Here is a 26045-nt window from a genome sequence, read left to right as displayed (position 1 = left end):
TACTCCAGCACCTCAGTGTCTTTCTTGGGGGCCCAAACTGAGCCTTAAAACAGGTTTTAAGATGTGGCCTCATGGGTGCTGAGTAGAGGGGGATGATCACTTGCCTAGTTCTGCTGGCTCCACAGGTGTAGTGGGTCACTGACAATTTGCCCATGGATTATAGGGTCTTCATTCTGCTCCCTGTCCCTGTCTTCCACTTCAGCAGGTACCTGGAGACCAACTTAATGATAGTCTTAAAGACTGAAGCAAAGACAGCATCAGCCTTCTTTTTATCCTTTGTCACTGTTTCCTCCTGCATCCAGTAAAGAATGAAGATTCTCTTTAACTCTCCTTTTGTTGCTAATGTTTTTATAGGAACATTTTGATTGCCATTTACAGTAGTGTCCAGAATAAGTTCTCCTTGAGCTTTGACCCTTCTAATTGTCTCCCTGTATAACTTCAAGATAGCCTTGTAGTCTGCCTGAGAGGCTTACCCCTTCTTCCATAGCTCATAAACCCTCCTTTCCCTCCTTTGCAGCCAAAGCTCTCTGTTCAGCCAGGCTTCCCTTCTTCCACTCCAGCTTTTCTTTAGGCATGTGGGGACAGCCTGCACCTGCAACTTTATGATTTTCTTCTTGAAGCATGACCAACCTTCCTGGACTCCTCTGCCCTTCAGGACTGCTTCCCAAGAGACTCTTATCAACAGTCTCCTAAACAGGCCAAAGGCTGCCCTCTGGAAATCCAAGTTAGTCATTCTGCTGATCCCCATCCCTCTCTAAGAATAGAAAATTTTACCATTTTTTGTGATCACTGTACTTAAAATGGACTCCATCATATCACCCAGCCCTCCCTCTCTGTTCACAAACAACAGGTCCACGCCTTCCCTAGCTGGCTCCCTCACCAGCTGTGTTGGGAAGTTACCTTCCACACACTCCATGAACTTCCTGCACTTCTTCCTATCCTCTGTGTTGTCTTTCCAGCAGCCATCTGGTAAGTTGAAGTTCCCTACAAGAAACCAGGAGCTACATTTGGTGTGAGTTCTAAATTTTATTTTCCTACTGCTCTAAACATCAAGTCTTTAAAGTGTAGGAGATATAAAGTTAACCATAATACAACATTGAAATGGAAAGGATTGGGTAAAAGGACAAAACTGGAAGTACTTTCCCAAATTAGAAATGGGCACAGTAAAAGGCTCCTTCTGTCAAAGTTGAGGGGAAAATTAATCTGCCTTCCTTGTAGAGCTGCTTGTGCCTCTAGGATGGCAAAGAGGCTTGCACTTTAGGATGGGAGGTCTAATGTATCCCCCTACTTGCCAAACCTTGATGTTGGGAAAAGAGGAACTACTGATATGGACTGTACTGTAAAATATTTATCTTCTTTCTAGACTGACTCTATTTTGTCAAGCTTTTGTCTGGCCTGATTGGAGGCTTAGTCTCATGTTTTATCCCTAAATATGGGGATCTTATAATAAAGTTACTTGTGCAAAAGTGGGATTTTATTTTTTTACTCTGCTGCATAAGTAGTTTGGTAAAAAGGGTGAAGGAAGGGTGTTTGGGATTTTGTTCACAAGGTGGCACTAGCCACTAACCAGTGCTACCTTCCTTTTAGTCCCAGCACTGAATTGTCTAAATCTTCATCAGGGTGGTAGGAAGAGCTGGTAATGATTACTATAGACCAGACAATTAAGAGTGTTTTCTTACATGCAGTCAAGTTCTCTTTTTTGTCTACTTAAATAGCCCTTGAATATCAAAGAAAGAAATAACTTATTTTTTTTTAAGAAGATACAGTTGCATCTCAGCAATACTTGTTATTTAGAGGGAGTGTTCTTAGTACAATGTGAGGGAGAGGAAGGTGAAATACCAATACTGTTAATGGCAGCTGGGATTCTAATTGTCTCTACCCACCAGGCAATAATTTGTTACATTTGTTACAAGGTGCTGTTTGTTTCCATTTCATTTGTGTCCTACTATATTGATACCTTAGAGGCTGCAGTGCTTTATACAAATTTCAAAATGCAGTCCTGTAATACAATATTTCTTTAATTCTACAAAAAAATATTAGACAAATCTCTGTTTATATTAACTGCTCCCATCCCATTTTTCTGCACTTCTTTTGTTTTATAGATGAGCTGCTCTCCAGTTGAGCAGCTATTCAAGCAGAGATGCATAGGATGCACATGACTGGAGAGGCAGCATCTCTCTCATTAATTACTGTGTGAAGTCAGCTGCAGTTTAGTTTGCCATTTTACAGTTTCTCCTACTTTAGTAATCCCCATTTTGTCTCTGGCAAGCCCTTCTCATTTCAAGGGAAAGAGAAAGAACAGAATAAAATTACATTTACATATTGCTGGCTTTATATCTCACTTTAAGCATGGTGTGTTCAGTATAATCCATTACTGCTAATAAGCTACATGTTAAATTGCCTTAACTGCATTTTATGCAACGGTAATTCTTTTAGATATTAAATATCTGAATTAGTGTAAATGCTAATTAGCTGTCACTGCAGAAACTGATTTGTAAGAACATAGCTCCTCTCCTTGCCTTTCTTACACCTTCCCTTCTCTTTATTTAGAGCAGGCTTCTCCTTACCTTTTGCACAAGTGAGTGGGATCTGCCACCCCTAAAATAAGTGACTTAATGGAAAGGCTTCTATGAATGAAACCTACCACCAAGTGAAGTGCAGAGGCTGTATCCAAATGGCTCTTTCCCAGCAACTGGATGATAGGCAGAAACAGAACACACTGAGAGCTGCTTTTTCCTGCATCCCAAGACAGTGGTGAGTGGCACTAGCAGGTATGCTCAGCCCAGGAGAAACTCTTCAGGCACAGTTCTTTCCTGGCCCCTCTCCAAGCATTATGCCTATCTACTAATGCATCTGGTGGGCTTTCTTGCTCAGAGCCATCTTACTTGTTATCAAGGGCCTGATCCTACAAAATGCTGAGTTGTGCCATCAGTTTCTACTGAATTTCATGGAGGGACAACACCATACCATGGATTTGGGCCTTGAGATGTTTCAAGGAAAAGTTACTTTGATTGGGAATTACAGTAGAGGTTAATGAGTAGTTGACTCCTGGCACATTATGTTATTCTTCCTTCCCTTTCCACCAAACTTGTCCTGATTTCCACCATGTAAAAGTAGCATCTGGCCTACCACTTCCTCTCTAAATACCCAGTGATCAGAAAGAAGATGTGTCATTGTCATATCAAACATTGATTTTTCTGTACAGGCTGAGAGAGCGGCATACCCAGAGAGAGCAGCAGCGCAGAGTGTACTCATGTACTTGGGCAGGATTAAAGTTTTCCCTCCTTGGTTAACACAGGCTGATGGGATATCACAGCTGTGGGACTGTGAGGTTTCCCTAGCATTGTGTTCAGCCTTGGCATCTTTTTTCACTAGACATTGTACAGAGGTGGAGCAGGGGTGCTGAGTGTTACCCTGTGGCGTTTCTCTTGCCACGTTGGTCAGTGTCACTGCCAGTGGATTCGAGGAGCCATGGCCAGCTCACAAGGGAAAAGGATGACACTGAATTTCCTGCCATACAATAGGCTGGCCTGGCACATGAACAAACTATGCTGCTGCTAGCATTAACAAAACAGTCTTGCTCCTTCATCAGTCATTCACAGGTAACCTTTTTTGCATTCTGCAGTGCTGGCACCAAGGTGTTCAGAGCCAACACCTGTACAGCCTGCAGAGAGATACTAAAAGTGGCATCTGCCCTTTGTTCAACAGGTTGGATGATCCTGGCTCACATTATTGAGGCTGCATCTAATACAAAGCTAGGGTCAACACTATAGCCCCAGCCTTCCTGTTCCCCAGCCCTCCAGCACTCTTTAGCACCAGGCAGGACAGTATAATCACTCGGAAATTTGCATCCAGGATGTGCAGTGCTTTCCCCAGCTCCCAGTCTCTTCCTTTCTGCCCTGCTCTCAGTGTGAAGCTGGGAACAAGGGGCACCTGGAGGCCTGCAGCGTGGCTGCTCCCTCCTGCCTCCACGGCAGGGGATGGCAGCACGACTGTTCCGTGTCAGAACTAATCAGTGCTCACAGCTGTCTCTGAGGCTGTGCTGGATTGTTGTACCCCCAGAAACCGTGGCACGAGCAGTTGGAGTGGGATGCTGTGCTATGTGGAGGCTCATCTTGTGCCAGGCTAAGCCATTAGGGCTCGTCCACTGAATAAAGCAGACCGTGATCAGGCTTCTTGGCACTGTGTGACTACTGTATGGCAGATGGTACACGGGGTATAATGGACTAAGAAAATATTCTGAGTGGGGGAAATGTCACAGCTAAAAATGGCACCACAGCTGACGTTGCTCTGGAAAAGCAGAGGCCAACTGAAAAAGCCCTTTATGCAGACAGTGGGCACCAGCAAAAGATGAAGACAGTCATAAGACTTTTTTTTTCCTCTCATTCTGAATCAGTCAATATGTCTCAGACTTTTGAATTGTGACCAAGTAAAGAAAAGAGGTGAAGAGTGCATTTTCTTGTTCTATTTTTAATATGTGAATACAAATTGAAAATGCAAACAAAGACACCAGCTTTGTCCATCGAGGGAGTTAACATGGTCCCTGATGAATTGCCATGCACTGAGTGGGGTCTGAAACAAAGCCATCAGAGAACACTATTACTAGAAAATGCAAAACTGATCAGTTATATCAATCAATTATAATTTGCAAGGCAGAGGGAAACCCCCAGGCTAGTTTAGGAAATTTAAGACAGTTGAACAACTATCCAGTACTGTGAAGGTACTAGAAAATGAAATCTAAAAACTACAAGAAATACAGAAAGGCATGCCAGAACTCAAAATGTGCTGATGTAGAGATTTTGGCAAACATTGTGAGCCAAGACAATGCAGCATTTAAAAAAGGATACGAAAACACCCACAGCTTAAATTATTTGCTAGTGGAATGCAAAAAGTATAGGTTGGACTGGAGGATAGTGAGCTTCAGGAAGAAAGGAAAAGTGGATACTGCTTCAGCTGAAGCAAATCCCTCCTAAACCACATAGTTACGTTAGCAAAGTGTTAGCCAGTGAGTCACAAGATGATATGAACCACAAATACAGGAATATCAACATAGACACAGTGCTGATATAACTGAAGAGAAACAGATAAAGCTTAAGTGATGATGGTAAGGGATATAAATTGACAATCTTGGTAAGTTGTGAGTGGGCTCCATTAGTTTGCTGGGTGCAGACATGAGGAGGATATTAATTGTTAATTGTTAATCTGGGGTTTACCTACTTGTTGACCTCCTCAGGTGAATGTGCCATTAGAGAGGAAGGAGGCAAAAAAAAATTAAAATTGAGAGTGTGTGTTCACAGATCAGCAGTATTGGTAACAACACCAAACAGAGACAGCCTCACTGTCCCATTCCATTAGTATAGCTCTCCTTGCCCTGAGGCAGAAGTCTGGGGAGAGACAGGCAAATTGATTACACTGTGAATCACAAAATCAATAGGGGAGTTAACAGCATAGATACCCATTTGCTCATTGTTCTCAGAGAAGGCAGAAATCCAGAATTATCCACTTTGTATATGAACCCAGAGAAATTTAATAATCATTTAGAAAGGGAGCCTTTTTCCATGACCTGGAAGAAAAATGCTTGAAGAATTCAAACTTTTTTTAAAGCTTGGTGCACCAGCGAAGTTCTGAAAGGCTAAAAAGAGTACACATGTGCATTTAAACCTTGTGCATTGCTGGGACACTGCTTTCTCAGATAAACTGTGGGACTTGCACCTGCAGCATGGCTCCCAAATAACTGAATGTTGGGATAGGCTTGTTTGTGTTTGTTTCCCCTTCTCTCTCTTGAAGTCCTTGTTTTCACTAAAAAACAGGATAGCTGTGCAGGTAGGAAGAAAGCCAGAAGAGTCTTCATGGGTACTCCCTTGCATTATGGAGTATACTCATCCTGATGTCCTTAAGATGCTACTTGGGATTTCTCGAAAAATTTCTGAGAAATTTCACTGGAAAATGCAAAGAACAGTAAATAGTAAGGGGAGCAAATGTTTCTACAGGGCGGTGCTTTGGCAGCCTGGGTCACTGCCTGGGTCTCCTCCTCTCAGAGACAGTGGTGAGATTGTTGGGGCTTGAGTGTTTTTTCTATTGCTGTGTCAGTTTAAAGAATTTTTCCCATTATCATGAACCCAAACGGTGAGCGAGGAGCTGCCCGCTCCAGCCGCTCCCACCCGAGATCGGCGTGGCCGCTGCCGCCCCTTCCCTCCTCCGCTCCCGCCGAGAGAGAGCGTGCTCACAGTGTCCTTCAAACCAGGACAGAGATAGACATTCTACTGAGTGAATATTCTACAAGCTCTGGGTGATCAGGCCTGTGCAGTGTGTGGATGCTGAGCAGCACCTGGCTGTGCATGGTTGGGAAGGGAGCAGTGCTGCGCTTTTTGGGAGGTTCCTCTGCAGAGTCCCACATTGCACGGGTGTACATGGTTGTAGCCAGCAGATTGCACAGGGCAGACCTTTGCACCTGCTTGGCTCAGGTTGATTGCTGAGCCAGAAAATCAAGCCCATCAACAAGTCATCTCCTATCCAGCCTTTTTCCCATTTTTCCATAATGTCCTTCTTTATTATCCTCCTACCCTTAAATAACTTGACTTGCTTGGCTTTCTCCCTTCAGTGATGCAAGCTACCATGTAACTAACACTTACCTGTATGTGATAAACATTTTTATCTTTAGACTGCAAATATTTGAGGGCAGGTTTGATTTCCTGTATGTTTACGTGGTACTTAGAACAGCAGAATTCAAATTTGGGCTGAAACTGCCTGGATTTAGTTACTCTTACTTATCACTTATAAAAGATAAGTTCTAGTGGTAAATGCTCTGTAAAAAGCACTGCTTCCTCCACTAGCCTTGGCTTCTGCTGTGCCTCATTTGTATTGAGGATGTGTTGGAGAAAATTGCTTTACACACAACATGGAGTTAATTTCACTTTATTCAACCCTTATTCAACATCTCTCTTTTATTTTTTGCTTTTAATTTCTCCTTTTTCTGTTAAGCCCTCACAAATATGTAGACAATTCACATTATTTTTCGTATATGAGCACTAAGAGCCTTCTCTGTCATCTTGTTCTGCTGACTAATGAGTTCAAACAGTTTCATATCACTCTTCACTTACAGCTCAGCAGAGTATGTCATCCAGCCTCTTCCCTTTAGACATTTGCTCTCATCTCAGCAAGTTCTTAGTCTAAAAAAAATCCTAAATTGCATTAATTGGTCTGTGAGCCAACATATAATGCTGCCTGGTTTGTTTGGCTGCACAGAAAGAGGGGAAACCTCTTCACTGTAAACTAATGTTCTAATTTCTTTTAACCAAGTGGTGCTTACAGGTATTTGTGCAAAGAAAGCTCCTGTGCTCTGTAGATCCAGTCCCAGTGCTTATTTCCTAATTTTGGGTCATGTTCCCTTCAGAAAGCAGGCGTGAGAGGAAGAGCAGCCCAGCTGAAGAGAAGAAGTGAAAGATTTGAGAAGAGGAAAATTTTGTTTTAATTAGTCTGTGACATGTATGAGAAAAAACAGAGTAATTTCTGTGGGCTTTCTGCTTTGGTTCCAAAAAACAAAAACCATGGAATCTTTGACCAGCAGAGAAGCACAGGCAGAGTAAATCATTGCCCAGAGAGTTGATTTGGTTGAGGATCTTTACTATGACATGGACATAAAGGTCAAGAGTGGTGCAAGAGAACTTGAGTGCTTCTGCTATCTGTTCTCCAAACAGTTTGCTTTGTTCTTTAGCATTACCTGAACAGCACAGGATTTCCATAAAGCTGGCTAGGAAATGCATGGTAGTGTCTTACACACCGAAAATCTGTTTGGAGAAATTTAAACTGCAGGTCCTATCCTCAGTTTCTTGAGGTGGATGAGGATTAAGCAGTAGAGAGTGATGGACAGGCTAACTAGTGGATTTTTATCACTGAGCTTAGATGCTGAGACCAGCTAGGGCTGAATGGCTGCAAGGCCATAGGCAGAGAAGAAAATGCTGAGTTAAGCAGCTCTGGATGTATCTTGGTCAATTTTGCAGTCTGTTTAGGATATGAAAAGAGGACCAGAGGGAGGTAGGCTCTGGTTTTCCTTGAGGCTGGAGTTTTTTGGCTGTGTTTGCTCTGTTCTCTGTGCTCTCAGGCAGAGCGTAGCCTGCATGTGAGACTCGGCTGAGAGCTTCAGGCAGTCAGACGTGACTCCCTTCTTCTTGGTTTTCCCAAGCATCTCTGTCTGACTCCAGGCTCTTGATATAACATACAGTAGCATGAGGCTCAAACTTCTAATCAGTATGAATAGTAGGGATTGCTCTCTTGGCATGACTTAGCTTTAGCTCTCAAGAAAGCTTTCATTGTCTTGCTTCAAGTTCCTCAAGTCCCTACAAAAAAAAGTTGCTCAGTTGGCCTTAAAGTAGGGAACACATGCAGTAGAAGGACCAAAACTCAGTTTGGACTCCAGTAGAAGAGAAAGTAAGCGAGGAGTGTGGAAATGAGGATTTGTGTGCAATGTCAACTCTCTGTGCTGTCTTCCCAATGTGCAGCCCATTTTCATTGTTTTGTTTTCCTTCTTGGAGTCCTGTTTCAGGCTGTTATATTACAGACTCAGTTCTCATTACCAGAAATACAACCTCAGTTCCTAATCCTCTGAATTGCAGAGCTTGAAGCAATGGCATAATAGTAAGACCCCCAAATGGAGAGTCTCCTGTTAATCTATTTTAAACCATTTTGGGAGAAGGAGGAGGGTTTGACAGGAGAAGGGTATTTGGTTATATTATGCAGAAGCTGCAGAATTCTCTTCCTTTTTTTTCCCCACTTACAGTTCTTGTAGATGAAGAGGTGGGAGATTACCTGGAATTGATGGGGAAAACCTAACTAGGTTTTCTTGATTTAAAAACTGCTGGACTTTTTGTATTGTCACAGAAATACTTAACAAAACTCTGTTGTGTTTCATGTGCTTGTAATTTTAAAAGATGTCCTAGATATAACATAGAGTAGATAGATAAAATAGATGTAGATGTAGATGTAGATGTAGATGTAGATATAGATATAGATATAGATATAGATATAGATATAGATATAGATATAGATATAGATATAGATATAGATAGATATAAAATTTTGGATACTGCAGACAAGAATGTAATGATTGTTAGGATTTGCAGGATAGGAATCTAAGTCAATAGGTGTGTTGGAAATACTAAGAAGAGAGGTCTGCTCCTCTGAGAAATCCCACAGAACTGCAGACTCAAAAGCAAAATGTGTGGCAGGTAAAAGCAACCAGTGTCTTTTGAACTTCTCAATGATTTTTTTTATTGCTTGTACATCTGTGTATAAGATAGCTGTGGGACCATTTTAATGCATCTTTTGGAAAGAAGGTCAGTCTTACACCTGAAGTTTTCTTTCTTGCTTGCATTTATTTTTCCCCTTCAGGGCATACAGGTGTTCCTTTGCTGTCTCTGTGCCTGCTCATACTGCAACCTTCCACAGCAGAGCTTGGGGCAGGGGTGGCAGCAGCAGCAGCAGCCATGTGGATTTGTGAAACTAGAAATTTAAAGTGCCTGGCTGAAAAACATTGTTTAGTAGAGAAGTATTTCAGTGTTCTTACTGCATTATGTCAATGTAAAGAATTCTGGCAGTTCTTCCTTTACATAGCTTAAAAAAAACCCTCTAGTCTTTATTTTCTACTTTTTTTTTTTTTTTTTCCCAGGCAGTTCCTAATTTAAACTATGGAATGCAGCTTTCAAGAGAAACTGTTTCTATTTTTCTACTGACTAGAACAATCAATGTTCTTTGTTGTGAGACAAGACTCTAAATATGTAACTCCTGAAAGCTTAAAGTTTATTTCTTACATGAAAAAGCGAGTTCAGTTCAAGAGTCCAAATTTCAAAGTTTTCTTTACCCTAAATTTTAAAGATTAGGATTGTGGAGAAGTAGGAGAATATGAACTAACAACATTTCAGAGGAGACTTTTGAACTCTGAATTTGGCATTCATTGCCCCTGTCCAAATGCCTATTTTTTTTTTTTCTTAATTTTAAACCATTTATTTATTTAGTAATTGAATTACCATAACATTAGGAAGCACATTAGTCACACATCTGTTATCAGAGTGGTTCTATCAAAGTCTGATTACAGTAATTTTTAAAATCAGAGCTTGTAAGTGAAGTCTGTAGTATCTGTTTTCATCTGGATAAAAAGCAGCACTCTTTTTTGAAGAGAAATTGATCTGACTGCACACTTGGATACCAATTAGTCAGAAATTCTCACTGCAAAAGCACAAGAAAGAGTGGGCGGAAGGTTGTACATCACTTTAAAAAAACCTGTAATGATACCCTTTTTACAGTCATGGTAATCTTGCCATTTGAATCAGAGAATATCTGAAGAGAAATGTCTGAACACAGGCTTTTGGGTGTGGGGAAGGAGCACCAGAAAACAAGCCATAATTGATGAAAGGGTGCTCTGCTCTGCTCTAGCAGTAAGATACTGTTAGCTGTTAATGCAATGCATTTGTTACAGGTGAAGGTGTGATATGCAGAGGTTTTGTACCCATTTATGGTTTTTTGGTAGAGAGCCTGTTTCCTTCTAAAACAGCTGAATCTACTGTAACCCTGGGTAAAAGGTATCATTAGTTTAAAAGGAGCTTAGAATGATGCTGCTGCTTCCTCTATGGGTGTAAAGTCAGATCCATCTTGCACATCCTGCATGAGACTTAGATATTTGAGTCTCAGGTGTGCTCTGCTGTGCTGCCTTCATCTCCAGCCCTGTGTGTGACTGCAGTGCAGGAGAGGTCACAGTGTTATGGTGCAGCTTTGGAGCTGTGTTAGGAGTTATGTTAGGCTTTGGAGCCAAGGAATCTCTTGCTAGATGGTGATTTTCTCTCAGTCTGTGGGCATACTCCTGTCCTTGGGGACATATAGGGGTATTCAAGCTAACTTTATCCTTCTTCCAGGTTTTGTTGTTTTGGGGGGTTTTATTGTCTGTACAAAGAGAGCTGTACTACATTACCTCATGATTTTTGCATATATGCAAGTCTTCTTTGCCATAAGTGACCTGGAGAAGGTTGCTGTGCACCCTCACTCTTTGGGGCTCTTCCAGCTTCTGTTTCCCAATCTTTGACATGTTGCACTGGCCCTTCAGCTAGGAAAGGGGCACAGCTCCCTTGAACTCAGGATAACTCTACTAACCTGGGCAAATGGCAGATGTGATCCATTACTGTTAGTGTTCCCAGATGGTGAAATGTGTCCAGAAGCTCTTACTGTAAGCAGGGAAGAAGAAGACACAGTTTTGTCCTTAATCTGTATCTTTGTAATGCTGTGGAAGGGGGAAAAGGTGAAGAAGCATCTGGCCTCCTCTCACTTCTGCTAGTATTTACTCATGGATATGACAAGCTGTCATTTTCTAGTTTGTGTGAAAAGTGACACGTTCCCTTTCCCCCTTTGCAACCTTGCCAGTGTATTTGCTACATGCAGATATAGATTTGTGTTCATTTCCCTAGCAGATGTCACAGTGATTCAATGCAAAAATCTGCTTGGGGACATGATGATAATTGAACTGTCCTCCAGGAAGGGGAGATGAATGCATGGGTATTTTCTGCTTCCGTTACAATAGTAGAGCTTTATATTTCAAATCCTCAATTCAGTGCTTTAATTTTCCTTTTTCCCAAGCAGTCCAGTCTGAGTGAGATGTTCTGACATCCAAGATGATGTTTGAACTGTACATTACATAACCTGTTTAAGAACTGACTTTATTTGCAATACCATTGTGAAGTGACAGTGCTTGATATTCAGATACAAGAAAGCATCTATTAGTGGAATGTAAATACTACTGTAATTTAAAGTCTAATTAAGTGCTGGCTCCTGATAACTCAAAATGTACTGAGAACATTTATCCTTTTTTCACTCCTGCATCCAATTTACATGTAAAAATCATCCACTGCCAAGGAAGTGACTCAAGAAGGTTTGGTGTTCTTGTTATGACAACCCAAGGGTTCCACTTCCCTCTTCAGAGTACAAGTTGATTACATAGCTGCAGCAAAATAATACAGGAGCCAAATTAAAAAAGAGCGAAAAGCAGTAACTACCTGCTCACATTGCTGCTGCTATGCAATTGTTTGATAGCTGTATAATTGATGTGTGGCTGTGATATGCAGTCTCCAGTTTGTGTGCATGCTTGGTGCCTGTAAATTCTTCCAGGAGTTCCCGACTGCCTGCTATTTTCTGTTGTTATGAGTAGATGTTTACATGCAGTGCATCTCCAGCTGGCTCTTGACCAAGCCTTCTCAGAGCTCATGGAAATACCCCTCCTTTAATAAAGTTAATGTCAGTGGAGATTGCCATCTTCAACCATTTTGATATCCTTGGCACAAAGGAAATGCTGTTTCCTCCCTCTGGAGGATTAGACAGCATTAAAGCTGCTCCATCTGTGAAGATTAACACACTGCTGGGTGGCTGTTTCATCCCCCCTTCCCCCCCTGAAAGAGTTACTGCTCCAAAGGAGTGCCTGCAAGAGGAGAGCTCTACTGTAGACTGCCTGACATCTGTTTTGTTCCTTTTGCTCTGTCTGCAGAATGCCTGCACCTGAAAATCAGTCTCATGTCCCACTGGTATCCCACTGCTCATCCCAGCACTGTGCAATGGCACTGGGAATAGTCAGTCTGCCCCTGCTGTTATACTGGGGTGCCATAATTTGCATTATTGACAGTTTTCCCAATTTGCCTGGAAAATCTGACAGACACCTTGTGGGTCCCCTGGGTGTTGAGCACACCAAAACCTCTTGTGACCAAGGAGGCAGATCCCTCTCCTTTCTGGTAGGTTGGTTGTTGAGAGATTGATAAGCCAAACATCTTCTCAGCTTATTTTGCAGTGTGTGTTTCCTTCTCCAAACTGGGGCTGGATGATCCTCACACACCCATCAAATGCAAATCCCTTGAACTACTTTTCTAAGTCCGTTTGCTGAAATGGTCCTGACAGCAAATCACGTAGGCAGCTTTTCCTATTCAAGACCTGAACACCTTTTTCACAAAAAGTAATGTGAAAAACTTTGACAAATGAAGGTACCCTTTTTTTGAACATATTAAATCGTATTTTGGACAGATAAAATCCTGCTATCCTACCCAGAATCTACCCCAGGTATTCAGCACACCTGCCACTTTCAGGGGTTCAGGTACTTTGCATCACAGGAGATGTGTTTGTGCCTTGTGTGGGTGCAGGGGTGTACGTGGGGCTTCTGGTGTGAACAGCTCACTTGAAAGGAGTTACCCTGTGGGAGGGTAGGAAATAAAAGGGTGGGGGGAAATTGGAGGAAAGACAAAGGAGCTGAAAAGGAGGCTCAGGGGTCACATTTAGATCAGAGGAACACAGTCCCCAGTGTGGAGTGATTTGTGTTCATCTGCATCTTAATAAAGGACAATCTGTCAGGCTCGACATGATCCTTTCGGGCAGGATTTTCCAAAGGGCTGAAGTGTGTTCCCTTATCTCTTCCTGCTGTTCTTGAACTTGCTCCTAAGATACATAGTGGCTGTTACATCTAGGAAATGAAATATACCTGCAATTTGAGCTGGAAAAGTGCTGTTCTGATACAGTCACTGGAAGACAATAAAGGAATTGCCATCTCACCTTCTTGTGTCAACAGAACAAGGAAAACAAAAGAATGAATGCCCTTTTAGACAAAAGGGAGTGGTTTTTAAACCAAAGTGAGTCCCACTCTTGAGGTCTAGAGGGTATCTAAAAAACCCCCAAAATTCTGACCACTGGGGGAGTTGCAGGGGCTTTCAAAGTAAAATGTTTCATTTCTATCCCTATGACTTCTTATTCACTGGGATTGCAAAACTGCCCTCACATTGGAGAGACTTTGGTGGAGAGGAATTTGCAGCTAGGCTTGAATATGCTTCCTGTGGCAAAAGAGGCTGCTCTGCTCTGGGGAAGATCAACATATTCCAAATGGTAGTACAAAGGTTTTTCAGTCTGCAACAGATGAGCAAACCCAGCCCCAAAGTGGGAGGTGAAATGATGAAGCTGCATAATTTTGACTGGTTGTCTTGAACCATAGCTAAGGGAACTACTATGTAACAGTTTATACATAAAAGAAGGGAAAAGGAGAAATGAAGGATAAAGACAAACTAAGGAAGAAAGGAAGGAAACAATGGGTTAAACGATATTGCAGTGGTAGAAAGAAGGGGAAGGTATTGAGACTGGGGAATAAACAAGGCTGAGCTGGATGGTGAGGGAGAAATAGACAGATTTGAGGAGTGGGGAGCAGAGGTGAGATCTGCAATCCAAGGTGTTTGTTGAGCTCTAGGAGATGAGAGGCATTTGGTCAGGTACTGCTGCAGCATGGTCGTGCCAGGGAGGCTTCAAAACCTGCCCTGAGTGACTGACTTTGGTTCCACAGCCCTGGTGCTGCTGCTGCAGGCTGCTCTTGGGCACCAAGATGGAAATGCTCTGCAGCAGCCACAGGTAACCATGTGCATGCAGGTTATGGCATGGGAGCAGGCAGGAGAGGGATCACAGTTAATCACTGCTTCTTCTCCTGGCATATAAAGCTGGGTGCTAAAACAGACTCTGCTTCACTCCTACACACAATGTGCTCAAATCATTCCATTTTTAATGTAACAGGAAGCACTGAAAAGTATGATTCTGCCAGGGCAGAAAATCTAGCTATTAATGCTGGGAGAGGGAAAAAAGGGGCTTTGTACAGAGGAAACATTTCACTTGTACAGATCTCAGACAGAGAGTTTTAATTCTAGTATTTTAAAGGTTTGAATTTCCAATACATATGGAAGGGCACACTTGAAGTGTAGACACTTAGGATCTTGCAGAGATCAAATTCAAATTTGTTAAACTGACAATTTTTTTCTGCATCTAGATACTTCATAAGCTCATATTTTCTGGCACAAGGTAAAATAGGCTATAACCATCCTGTAAAGGAAACTAAAGAGGAGAGTATAAAAAACATTTCCTATTTCTCCTGTCACTGCCTATAGACAGTCAAATGTGGTTAGGAAGCAAACAGACAATGCAAATACCATTCTTAATATCTTGCTAATGAGACTTGGCTGTGGAAGGGCCTGTCCCCATCTCTGGGCTTCCCAGCTGTCTCCCTCTTGGCTGCCAGTCTGCCTTCACAACTCAGAGGCAGGAGTTCCCCTTTGGTTGCCCATAACCACCCCCTCTTTTGCTTTTTTTTTTTTTTTTTTTTTTCTTTAGAGTTAGACCATGATTCTGCCTTTTCTCTTTGCACTTGAGCTATTTATGATGATAATGGGATCCCAAAGCTACCGGGTCTACTCAGCCCTGTCTGGAAGTTCATTTTGAATAGGTATTTATTTCCCTCATCCTCTGGGCCATGCTTTTACTTGAAATGTCTATGCTGTTTCCCTCTGTTAATCCATTGGTGATTAATAGAGGGAAGAACTTCTAAGAAATGGGATTTGTGCTGGAAACCAAAGGGAAAGGTTCTCCAGATAGCTGATGCTTGAAGGAATGCTCTGAGATCTCTGACAGAAGCTCAAGATTTTAATGTTGAGTGTTCAGCAGCTTAAAATAGGGTCTGAGTGAATTTCCTGCCTGATAACAGATTAGCAAGAAGCAAAGTCTGTGGTCAGAGAGCCTTCAGCAGTCACCTGGTTGCCTTTGCACAGAGCTGTGCTCCAGCCTGTGCTCACCAGGTACCTTTGCTCTGCAGGAGATGACTCACTGCAGGGAGTGGGTGTCACAAAGCTCTGCCAGGAGCATTGCCTGGGACCACGAGGCACATGGAGACCCTCTCCTGGTGAGCTGGAATGTGCCAAGTTCGCAGAGTAGCCATGCTGCTTGAGGAAAGGGTTGTGGAAATTACTGGCTTTAAGCAGCCCTTCATGGCTCTCTCACAGAAAGTGCACCAGACATGTGAATATCCTGAACCAGACCCACAGGAACTTCACTACCTGGAGTTTCTTCTTTGTCCTTGCATTTTCATAGGGACTCCTGCCTTCATCTGTCAGTGTTGCATTTGGTATCATGAGCAGCACAGGCTGATGGCAAAAAAAACTGTGAATGGATTTTATCCTTTAATTTACCAGTGAGAAATCTACTGATACAGTTAAAGAGCCACAAATATGGAACCAGTCTGAACATTAAGCACACTACTGAAAAAATGAGATGTATACTTCCACGTGGCTGACATTATTTGAGAGTCAGAGGTGGTTCTTTAAATAAATGCTTTAAATGTGGTTTGCATAGATGTCTAAGTATAGAGAATAAAAGATGAGGGTGGGTGTTTTTGTACTGAACAGCAATGGTGTATCCACACTGCTGCAAAGCATTAGTGAATTGTGTTGGGTGGAGGAGAATGGCACTTGCATCATGTTTTGGCTCTCATGAGCCAATACCTCGTGTCCAAGGCCTCATTTTGAATACAGACTAACACCTTTGCATTTGATCCTGCTGCCATTGAAACTGATGTGAGGCTGCTTATCAAGGAAAGCAGATAGCAGGACTGGGAACCCAGGTGGATACATTCAACTTTAAAGTGTGCAAGTTCAAGTTCAAGTATGAAGCACTGTAAAAGGAATCTTCCTTATCGTTCAGCAGCAGATCTGAGGAAGAGGCTCATGTTACTGTTATTTTCTAGATCTGCAAAAGCAGCACACTCTGTATTTTGGTCAGAGGAGCAGCAGGATTGCTGCAAGTGTAGTGTCATTGCATGGATGGTTTTTCCAGTGGGAAATTCTACCACCATCAGCCTTGCCAAAAGACAGCTTGGAGGAGGAGAAAATTTCCTGTGATGATGGTGGTTCTTTCCCAATGAAATAATAACAAGCAGGGAAATCCATCAAGCTGTTAGTCATGTGTTTTTTACACATATATATAGCACAGTGCATGTGAGTGTGTCTATGTGTGTGTACAAAAAACTATATTGAACTCACACTGACTGTATGAAGCATCATCAATTTCAGGCTTTAAAATAATAAGAAAAGTAGCTCAGGATATGATGAGAGATAAATGTATATGCAATAGAAAATGGCCCAGCAGATAATTTTGCTAATAATCTTTGTATTTAGTTTTTATGGAACACACTAAAATTAGTGTGGCTTGAAAATAGGTTGTACATCTTTTAAATGAGCCTTCTTTCTTTGTAGCCCTGTGAAGCCTGGAGGTTATTTTTAATTTTAAACGGTGCTTGTTAAAGAGAAGTGAAATCAAAGGGTATTTTGGAATGTAGCCTTTTCTTTAAATACATTTCTTGTAGGTGGGGAAATCTACAAGTTTTTTGTACCACAGATACTCAAGCTCCTTTAGTATGTCTTTGTGTGCAAGTTCATAAGGCGATACCATCTCAAAAACTGGCATAGGAGAGATAATTGATTTTTAGTGCTTTCTAAAATGCAGAGCACAAACATGTCACAACCATTGTGAGTACAGATGCATGAAAATTTGCTTGAGAAATAAGCCAGGGGAAGTTTTGATTCTGACCACTTTGTGTTTAATATGCTGCATATGCATCCAAGAAATTTCAAATCTTCAATAAATGCAGTGCATATCTTCCATAAAAATTTTGTGCTTAGCTTCCTATAAAAGATTAAGTGGCAGAGGCCCAGATCTTCAAATGTACTGTGACTGTGGCTGAGATCCCACTTAATGTTTAAAAATGTTTCCAGCAGGTGCAGTAGACTTCTGAAAACCAGGAAAGTATACAGGATTTGAACACTGACAGAGCAATGTCTTTGCTGCAGCTTGGAAGACAGAGATGGTGGCTCTGTGTTTAAATGAGACATTCCCTGAGTTAAACTAATTTCTGATGTAACATTGCAAAAGTCAGTGTAGTAAACTGGTCTTCAGGGTTAGTTCAGCTAAGAAGCTACATGGTAGATTTTATGCTCATAAATGTATTTTGGGGATCATGTTTGTTACTCCTTAGAATTGGACTGTTTGTACTTCCACGTCTGTTTGTTGGTAAATTATTTAAAACCAAATTGCAACAGCACTTCAACATTTGAAGCCAATTGGAAGTTAGCCTCTAGCACCATCATCAACAGAAGCAGAAGAATTTTTCAGAGCAGAGCTGTTTCTCCAGTCCCCTTGAGGAAAAGGGCAGTATTCTGTAGAAAGGCTCTGTCTCTCAGGCTGTCTTCTCCTTGAACATTTCCATGAGCTGAAATGTGTCTTCAGTAACCAAATGCACATTAATTAGTCCTGAACTCTGCTTAGTTTGCTATCAGTGTTCAAAAACAGAAGCTACATGTTTATGAGGAAGGAAATGCAACTTTTGATTTGTATTTTAGGCTCTTGCCTCTAGTGCTGAGGCAGAAGCAAGCTTTGAGGGCAAGTATGAGCAGAAATTTGAATGTAAGATGAGATTTGGAAAAAACCCAACTCTTCCTTAAAATCCATTCAGAATCTACCATTACCAAATATATGTAAAATTACACTATCCATTCCCTTTGAATTTTATCCCTAAATTAACTATAGTCATTAGGATGTTTCCTCAGGCGATTCTTCACTGATGCATACTTCTTCCCAGCTGATTTTATTTAAAATGCAACTTCTAGTTCCCCAATGGCTATTCAACAATGTAATACCAAATCTACAAACCATCTTCCAGAATGAGGAAGAGAATTCTTTTCTGTATTCCTTCCTCAAACTACAGACATTTCAATCTTTCCCTTGCCAAATCTTTCCCTGTACACTGAGGATTTCTGTGGGACCGGATAATATGGTTATATAAGTAGCAACTTCCCCCAGAAGTAGAGCTGTAGCAGTTCTCTCAGCCAGAACATCACCCTTGCCTCGGGATTTCTGTGCTCCAGGGCATGATGTTATAATGATAAGGCTTGTATCCTAAATGCCTGCTGTCATGGCACAAGACAGAGGTGCTGCCTGCTACACTTAAATTGGTTGCTGAAGAACCTTGGATCTTGGCTTTTTCCTGCACCAGAATCTCTGCTTGTGCTTTTTAGTTGAGCTGTACCCTCTTCAGCACAGCTCATGTTAACTTGCAGCCCAGCCTGACAGGTCTGGACTAATTCTCTGCTGTGGCCAGTCTGGAATCCCATTAACGAAAGAGCAAGCAGTTTCTTCCTGCCTTGACTTCAGAGTGCTTTGTTCAAATATTGAATACTTGGGACTAGGGCTTTGAAATATTGATACAGGAGAAAGTACAGACTGTCTGGGTCAGCCTCGTGTAAGCTTTGCTCAGACGCCTTGGCACACGTGGGGACTGTGGGGAAGTGAAAAGGTCAGCAGGACTGGCTTTCTGGGGTGGGGTGGGGCTGGGGGACAGCCTGGCTTTAACACACTCTGTGTGCAGGAGGGATTTGCTGGGATGAGATCACTCATGGCTTGGCAAAAATAATGCCCAAATGTCATCTACCGCAGTTCATTTCTTGCACGGTATTGACCTAGGCAGAGCACAGAATCCTAGAATGGTTGAGGCTGGAAGGGACCTGAAAGATCATCCAGCTCCATCCCCCTGCAATGGGCAGCAATGTCTTCCATTAGACCAGGGTGCACAAAGCTCCATCCAGCTTGGCCTTGAACACTGGCAGGGATGGGGCATCCATAACTTCTCCGGGCAACCTGTGCCAGTGCCTCACTAGCCCCACAGGAAAGAACTCCATCTGCTATGCCATTCCAGGTGGGGTCTCACCAGAGTGGATCAGAGAATCACCTCCCTTCACCCTGCCACTTGATGCAGCCCAGGATGTGGTTGGCTTTCTAGGCTGCAAGCACACATTCCTGAGTCCTGCTGAACTTCTTGCCAACCAACACTCTCAAGTCCTCTTCAGGGCTGCTTTCAGTACATTCTCCACCCAGCCATATTTGTGCTTGGGATGCCCCAACCCAGGTGCAGCAGCTTTTTGAACTTCTGAGGTTGGCCCAGACCCACCTCTCACACCTGCCAAAGTCCCAATAGATGATGTCCCTTCCCTCCAACCTGTCACTCTCGCCACACAGCTTGGTGTCACCAGGAGCCTGTGGAGAGCGTGCTCATGTGTGAGACCTGCCTGTGTGACACACAGGTTTGTTCCTTGGGTACTTCTTGGCCATGGCATGGGGCAGCAGTTTCAGCAAAAACCATTCCATGGTGAAGAGAAGAAGATGAAATGTAAATAATAATCTTGAGTCTTCTATTGATCTTTATGTGCACTGAATTGTCTCCCTTTCCCTGCTCTGTCAAATCTTTTCCTTAGGCCACTTTCCTGTTAATGCTTTAGTGATGTCTGCAGTAATGACAGATGTGCATTCCTCACTGACTTTATTACATGTAGATCTCCCAACGTATCAGTTTGATATAAAATTATCTCAATGGCCTCAGGGCTCTATGAGAGATTTCAGATTCGTGGGAAAAGGGGCTTGTGTATCCACACCACCTCTTGCACAGTGCTAAGCTCTGCAGACAGCTCTCCCAGCTTTCTAAATCCACTGTGCAGCTGAGGAAAGACAGCTTGCTCTGCCTTGATGGTAGCAGATTGATGAGTTTGGCTGGAGGTTTTCAGGCTGCAACAAGCACAGGGATTGTCACAGTAGTAATGGAAGAACAGGGCTCTTTGTGCAAACGTAACAAACCCCTTGGGAAAGCATGTGCATGCAGGAGCACTTCTGTACCCCGAGCAGTGGGCAGTGCTTTTTGTGACATGGCCGTGGGTCAGCCTGTGTAGGTTTTGGAGGAACATGGCATAGCTGCAGTAAATTTTTTACATAGCCTTGGTTTTTTAGAAATAAAAGTGATAACAGCAGGACTGTCCACATTAAACCTTCCATGTGCAGCTTTGTGTTTTCTGTGCTGTTTTAGGATGATGAGAATGTTGGACATTTGACTACTACAGTCTTGGCATGATCCACAGCACACCAGGGAAGAGGAAAGTCAAGGCGCTGGGAATGACTGGCTGTGTGGACACATTGTATTCCCATAATGGATCGCAGTAAGAGTAAACACTTGGTTTTGGCTGATTTGGTTTTTGGTTTGTTTTTATTTCCTCCCCCCACCTCCGATTTCTTCTGCTGTGAGCAGGGAAGATGTTGCAAACAACCCATCTGCGTTTTTGCAACACCTCCTCTGTTCCTTGATTATTTTAGTTTGTTGGTGTCACTTTGCATGTTTATACTATTTTCAAATGTTTGTGTCACTCTCTTCCTATATTTTGTTTTTTCCCCCAGTTACTTTATAGCATTTGGAAGAGCTTGACTGCTTTTCTTTTGCCTCCTTTTTTTACCTTAGTTACCTTAGCAATGTTAATTTCTGTCTTCTTATTTTCTTTCCCTCTTATTTTTATCTTATAAAGAGATATGAGATTTTTTTTACCTGCAGTCTCACAAAAGGAAGCTTCTTTTTTCACCACATCAAAACTTTCCATTTTTATTACCTTTTGATGAATTTTCTAACAAAGCATGGGGTTCAATTAACAGTGATACTTTAAAGGTGGAAATATACTCCTCATCTGTTCAAAATTACTTGTTATCCACCCCTGTGATTAGGCAGACACTTATCTGAACTGCTCTGCTAGACATGGGCCATGCTTCTTGTACGAAATTCTATTTTACTGACAACAAAAGGATGTGTCTTCAGTATGTCTTTTTCTACTGCATGCAGCAGGCACAATAGTTGCCTGCTTAGCTGCCACACAATAGAAATCTGTGTTTCATTTGAATTTTCAAGGTTGTTGAAAGCGCCTTTAGTATTTTCCTCTTCTCCCGTCCTTTAATTTTGTTTTTCCTCTCCATACGCATGCCAGCCTCCAGCAGAGCCTGAAAACGAGGAAAGAAGAAAAGAAAGGGCGCGGAAAAAGAAAAGACAGCAAGGTGTCCTTAGCATTTCCCTGCACCTGGAATACTCATCCTGGTTTCACGCAGCGCCGTTGCGGGGTGGGGAGGACCCAGGAACGAGCACACCAGGAAAACGGGGCGGGACGCAGGGCTTATTAAAAAAAAAAAAAAAAAAAAAAAAAAAAAAAAAAAAAAAAAGGAAACCCCGCGATTCCGCGCTGTGCTGCGCGAAGGCACAAAGAGAAGGGGGGGGCGCTGTGGGGAGGGAAGGAGGGAAGGAGGGAAGGAGGGGTTCCCCGGAGGCGGGGCCGGCGGAGCGGCAGCGGGAGCAGCAGCAGCGGGAGCGGCAGCGGGAGCAGCGGGAGCCGCCATGGAGCCGCCGCGGCCCGAGGACGAGGAGGTGGATCCCCGCATCCAGGTGAGGGCCGGCCTTGCCTTCCGAGGGGCGGCTGCGCTTCTTAAGTGCATTGTCGTGCGCATGTTGCGGCTGCGTGTGATAATGGTCGCCTCTTATTTCATTGCTTTTGCTGCGTATGTGCATACATGCATATATATGTATACATACATATATATGTATACATGCATACACACACACATATACATATATATATATATATATAAAAATTTATTTTTTTATTTTTGCTCCCCGGAGCAGCCGCGGGTGTCCCGGCGCCCGCGGGGAGCGAAGGAAGCGCCCCCGGAGCGCCCCAGCCCTTTGTTACCCCGGGCATCGCTCTGCTTGGCTTCCCTCCTTCTCCTTTTCCTCCCCAAATTCCCCACCCTCCCCTTTTCAGTTTTGACCATGACAGCGTGACCTTGCTCGTGCCGCGGGGCTGCTGCTTAGAAATTCATCAAACGTTTTAAATTTTGCTTCGTTATTCCCGTCTTTATATTTTTTTGTTTCTTGTAAAAAGGAGATTTATGGTGCTTCCTCTCTGTGAATGCCTTCTGCAATGCTTTTTATTCTTGCGTGGTTTCTAAACAAAGCTTTTCTCCCCAAAATCACGTCTCGACCAATAGCTTGGTGCAAACTTGAAGCTCTGTAATGAAATGTATTTTTAGGTCTCTGCAGATTTATGGCTTTTGCCTCCAGCGTTGCTGGGACTGTTTGTCATGAATGAATATAACACGTGTGTACATTGCTGAGAGGATCCTTGGCATAGGTCCCTGCTCGCTGTAATTGTCATTCTTTTCTCCATCGTGAGCATTTCGTTTTCCACGGCTGTGCAAAGCAATGGCAAAATTCTCAAAACATGGTTACACAGAGCGAGGCCCTCAGCCAAAAAAAAGCTGGCCTGGTACTGCCCTGATTTTAAGAGCTTGCTTGGTGTCTATTGATCTAATTTTGGTCTTAGGTTCTTCAGCTTGCAACGCGTTTCCACATATACAATTTCTGAATTGTTGGCAAAACAATTGTTTTTGTTAAGTTTTCTTGTTTGGTTTGAAAAACAGGCTGCTGTGTCTGCTTCCGTGAGAGCCATCAGGTTTTGAGCCTTACAGTAAGAGACAATTAGATAATTTTTGGATGAGTGTTTGTTTCAGACAACATGGATACCCAAATAGTTATTCTCCAAATCCTTGGAGTAAGAAATGAAATCTGACCACTGAGGATAAGAGAGCTAAACTGTTGTAATTAATTCCTTTCTGGTTGTAACCAGAGTCATTCTTGTAGTCTAGTGGGAAGCAGCTCAAGTGACAATCAATTTACAACATTCAGCTTGTACAGCAAAACATTTCGAGGTGTATTCTGTTACACTCACTGACAATTAAATAACAATTAAATTGGAGAACACTCCTGTTAGAAATCTTATAGTCTCACATGAAGGAACATGTTGCTCAGATAAAGAAAGCTATCAGATCTGCTCCTGAGGGTTGCTTTTTGTGGTAAGGAGGTAAGAATGAGCTTTATTTTTACAGTAACTTCATTCATACCTCCACTAGTACATATTTATCCAAGGGATTTAACGCCTTTGTTTCTGCTGTTAGAGTATCAAAATGTTGGCAGGAAGGCAAATTATATAAACATAATGGTATGTCCCATTGACTGATTGTGTTGTGAAATGGTTTGCCAGAATCCAGTATAAAATGCCTCTCGTGCGGCAAGATGTGTTTCTTATCAATTCTGTCCTTTCACTGCGTGGCTCCTGTGATAGTACAAACTTTATCCTAATCTTTCAGAGTGGGTGTGTCTGTCTGCCTAGTACCTTCCTGATACTGACTATACTGATTAACAAGACAGAGCTTACTGTGCCTTGTGTTTGTTTGTAATAGTGAAGAAGTAGCCAGAATAGGAAATGTGTTGCCTAAACATAAAACTGTAGAGCTTCTCTGATTATTTTTTCTTTTAAGTAGCAAAGTAGAAGACCAGTGGCAAAGTTAAGCTAAACATGTCAAGTTTTCCTCTTTTCACTAAATTTGTTAGCCAAAGCCCTTGTGAGCTTTCGGTGGGGATGCTGAATGAGCCTTCTCAGACATTTTTTTCCCTGATTTCTTATTATGCATCTGACTTTCTTTCCTTCTAGGGGGAGCTAGAAAAACTGAATCAATCCACAGATGATATCAATCGCAGAGAGACGGAGCTGGAGGTACAGAATTTATCCTTACATTTTTCTTTTGTGTGTGTTGGATTCTGTGGACTAAAGGACAGTGTTTTTGAGCAGGTTTCCTCCTGAATTTGTGCATCCTGAATGGTAATTTTGCAGCAAGAATCTGGTGGTGAGTTTTTTTAAAAAGTATGAATTGACCTAAGAGCTGAAAAGAAAGGGAAAAGGTAGAGGTGTGCTGACAGTGTGAAAAAACCCTGTGAGGAGAACCTCACACACAACCACTGCCAGAACTTAGTTTTAGGTTTTGACAGTAAGCTTAGACAAGTTTTACTTTTACAGGTCACTGTTATGTGTTTGATTATAGACTGGGAAGGTTTATTTGGTTAAGAGGTTTTTGCCATACAATTATCTGGCAGGATCTTCTCTTTGGTGGCTGTTAAGAGTTTTTTTAGCTTGTTATCTTTGCTTTTTTTTTGTCATCACTTCCTGAGCAAGGAAAGTGATGAAGGAAAGTTGGAAGGAAAGACTTCCTGGTTATGCAGAGAGGTTTTTGTGGATACATAGAAATCTAATAGCAAGTTCTGAAGAAATTGTTTCTAATTCTCAAATTTGAGCTTCTTGGTAATTATTATGGAAGGCTCGACATTATTGATCTGACAGTGAAGCAAAAACAAACTGTACAATTTCCGTGTCTAAATTTTCTTTTGTTTGCAAAACAAAGAAGATAAACACAGTGGAGGTATAACATGAATATGCTGCTAAAGAGAAGTTGGCATACAATATGAACTTGCATCCTAAAGAATTTTGATATCATTACAAGGTTTTGAATACTGTATCAAAACATGCTGAGATTGCAGTGAGGAACATACTATAAAAGTACATCTGTAGATTTCTGTCTGTACCTTCAAATGTCAGTGTCTGGTTAGTTTGTTTTTTAATTTTTAACTTTGTGTGTGTCTTTTCATGAGATGGATACCTCAAGCATGGAGTGGTTCTTGGTAGAATTTTAAAATACTGGAGTATCTACTGGGAGCACTGAACAGAAAATGGGTTATGATCTTTGGAAACAAAGCAGTTTTGTCTTGTAGCTTTTTTCTTCTCCCCACTTGTTTGCATTTTCTGTAATTTGTGGCATGTAAACCACAAATTTCTTGATAAATCAACTTAGTTAAATGTGTGGCTATTTGCTATGCAAAATTAAACTGTATTTTTACTGTGAAAACTGCTCCATGTCACTAGCATGATTTAAATTTTATGAGTGAACTTTAAAAATCAGTATTCTAGTCTGCAACAGTAGCAATTAAATGGACTTCAGGAATCTTTATATAGATATATTGAAAAAAACCCATTATATGTATCTTTGCAGTCTCCTTATTTCATGCTGAGGTACTGAAATTGAAAGATGGTGTTATGGATAGTTGCCTGGATTTCATTAATTTTGTCATAACCTTGCACTGAGGACATATTATGAAGCAGATGGAATAGTAATAATAATGCAAAGGCATCCTCATGAAATAAATCCCAGTGACTTTAAGATGGGATTTTGCTGCTTGATTAAAATTATTCATGTGATCAAGTGTTTGTGGAGCCTGCAGATTTGTAGCCACTGTGTGTGTGACACGTGCTAAGCTGTAGAGGCTGAAAGGCTCCTGGAAATATAACTGTAAATAAAAGAGGAGAATTCCCACATTAGCTTGGTCTTACATTGTTCCTTACTCAGCCTAGTAAATACCAGGTGTTAGGTAGAAATCTTATAATCATTCTCTGCACTTTGCCATTAGGTGTTTACTGCAGATCTGCCTG

At 42.0% G+C, this 26045-nt stretch overlaps 1 long non-coding RNA gene across 1 annotated transcript; it reads left to right on the top strand.

Annotated features, from left to right (window-relative positions):
- The first annotated feature begins 584 nt into the window (after nt 1-584).
- On the top strand, nt 585-21831 carry LOC130249739 (uncharacterized). The gene is made up of 4 exons (XR_008839846.1): nt 585-724; nt 2551-2754; nt 20726-20855; nt 21666-21831. It is a non-coding gene; the product is annotated as an uncharacterized LOC130249739 (long non-coding RNA).
- The last annotated feature ends 4214 nt before the right edge of the window (nt 21832-26045 follow it).

This window comes from Oenanthe melanoleuca, chromosome 2 (genome assembly GCF_029582105.1).
Source record: "Oenanthe melanoleuca isolate GR-GAL-2019-014 chromosome 2, OMel1.0, whole genome shotgun sequence".
Taxonomy (NCBI): Eukaryota; Metazoa; Chordata; class Aves; order Passeriformes; family Muscicapidae; genus Oenanthe; species Oenanthe melanoleuca.
The sequence above is the reverse complement of the archived record's forward strand: the minus strand, read 5'-3'. Positions and strand labels throughout refer to the sequence as shown.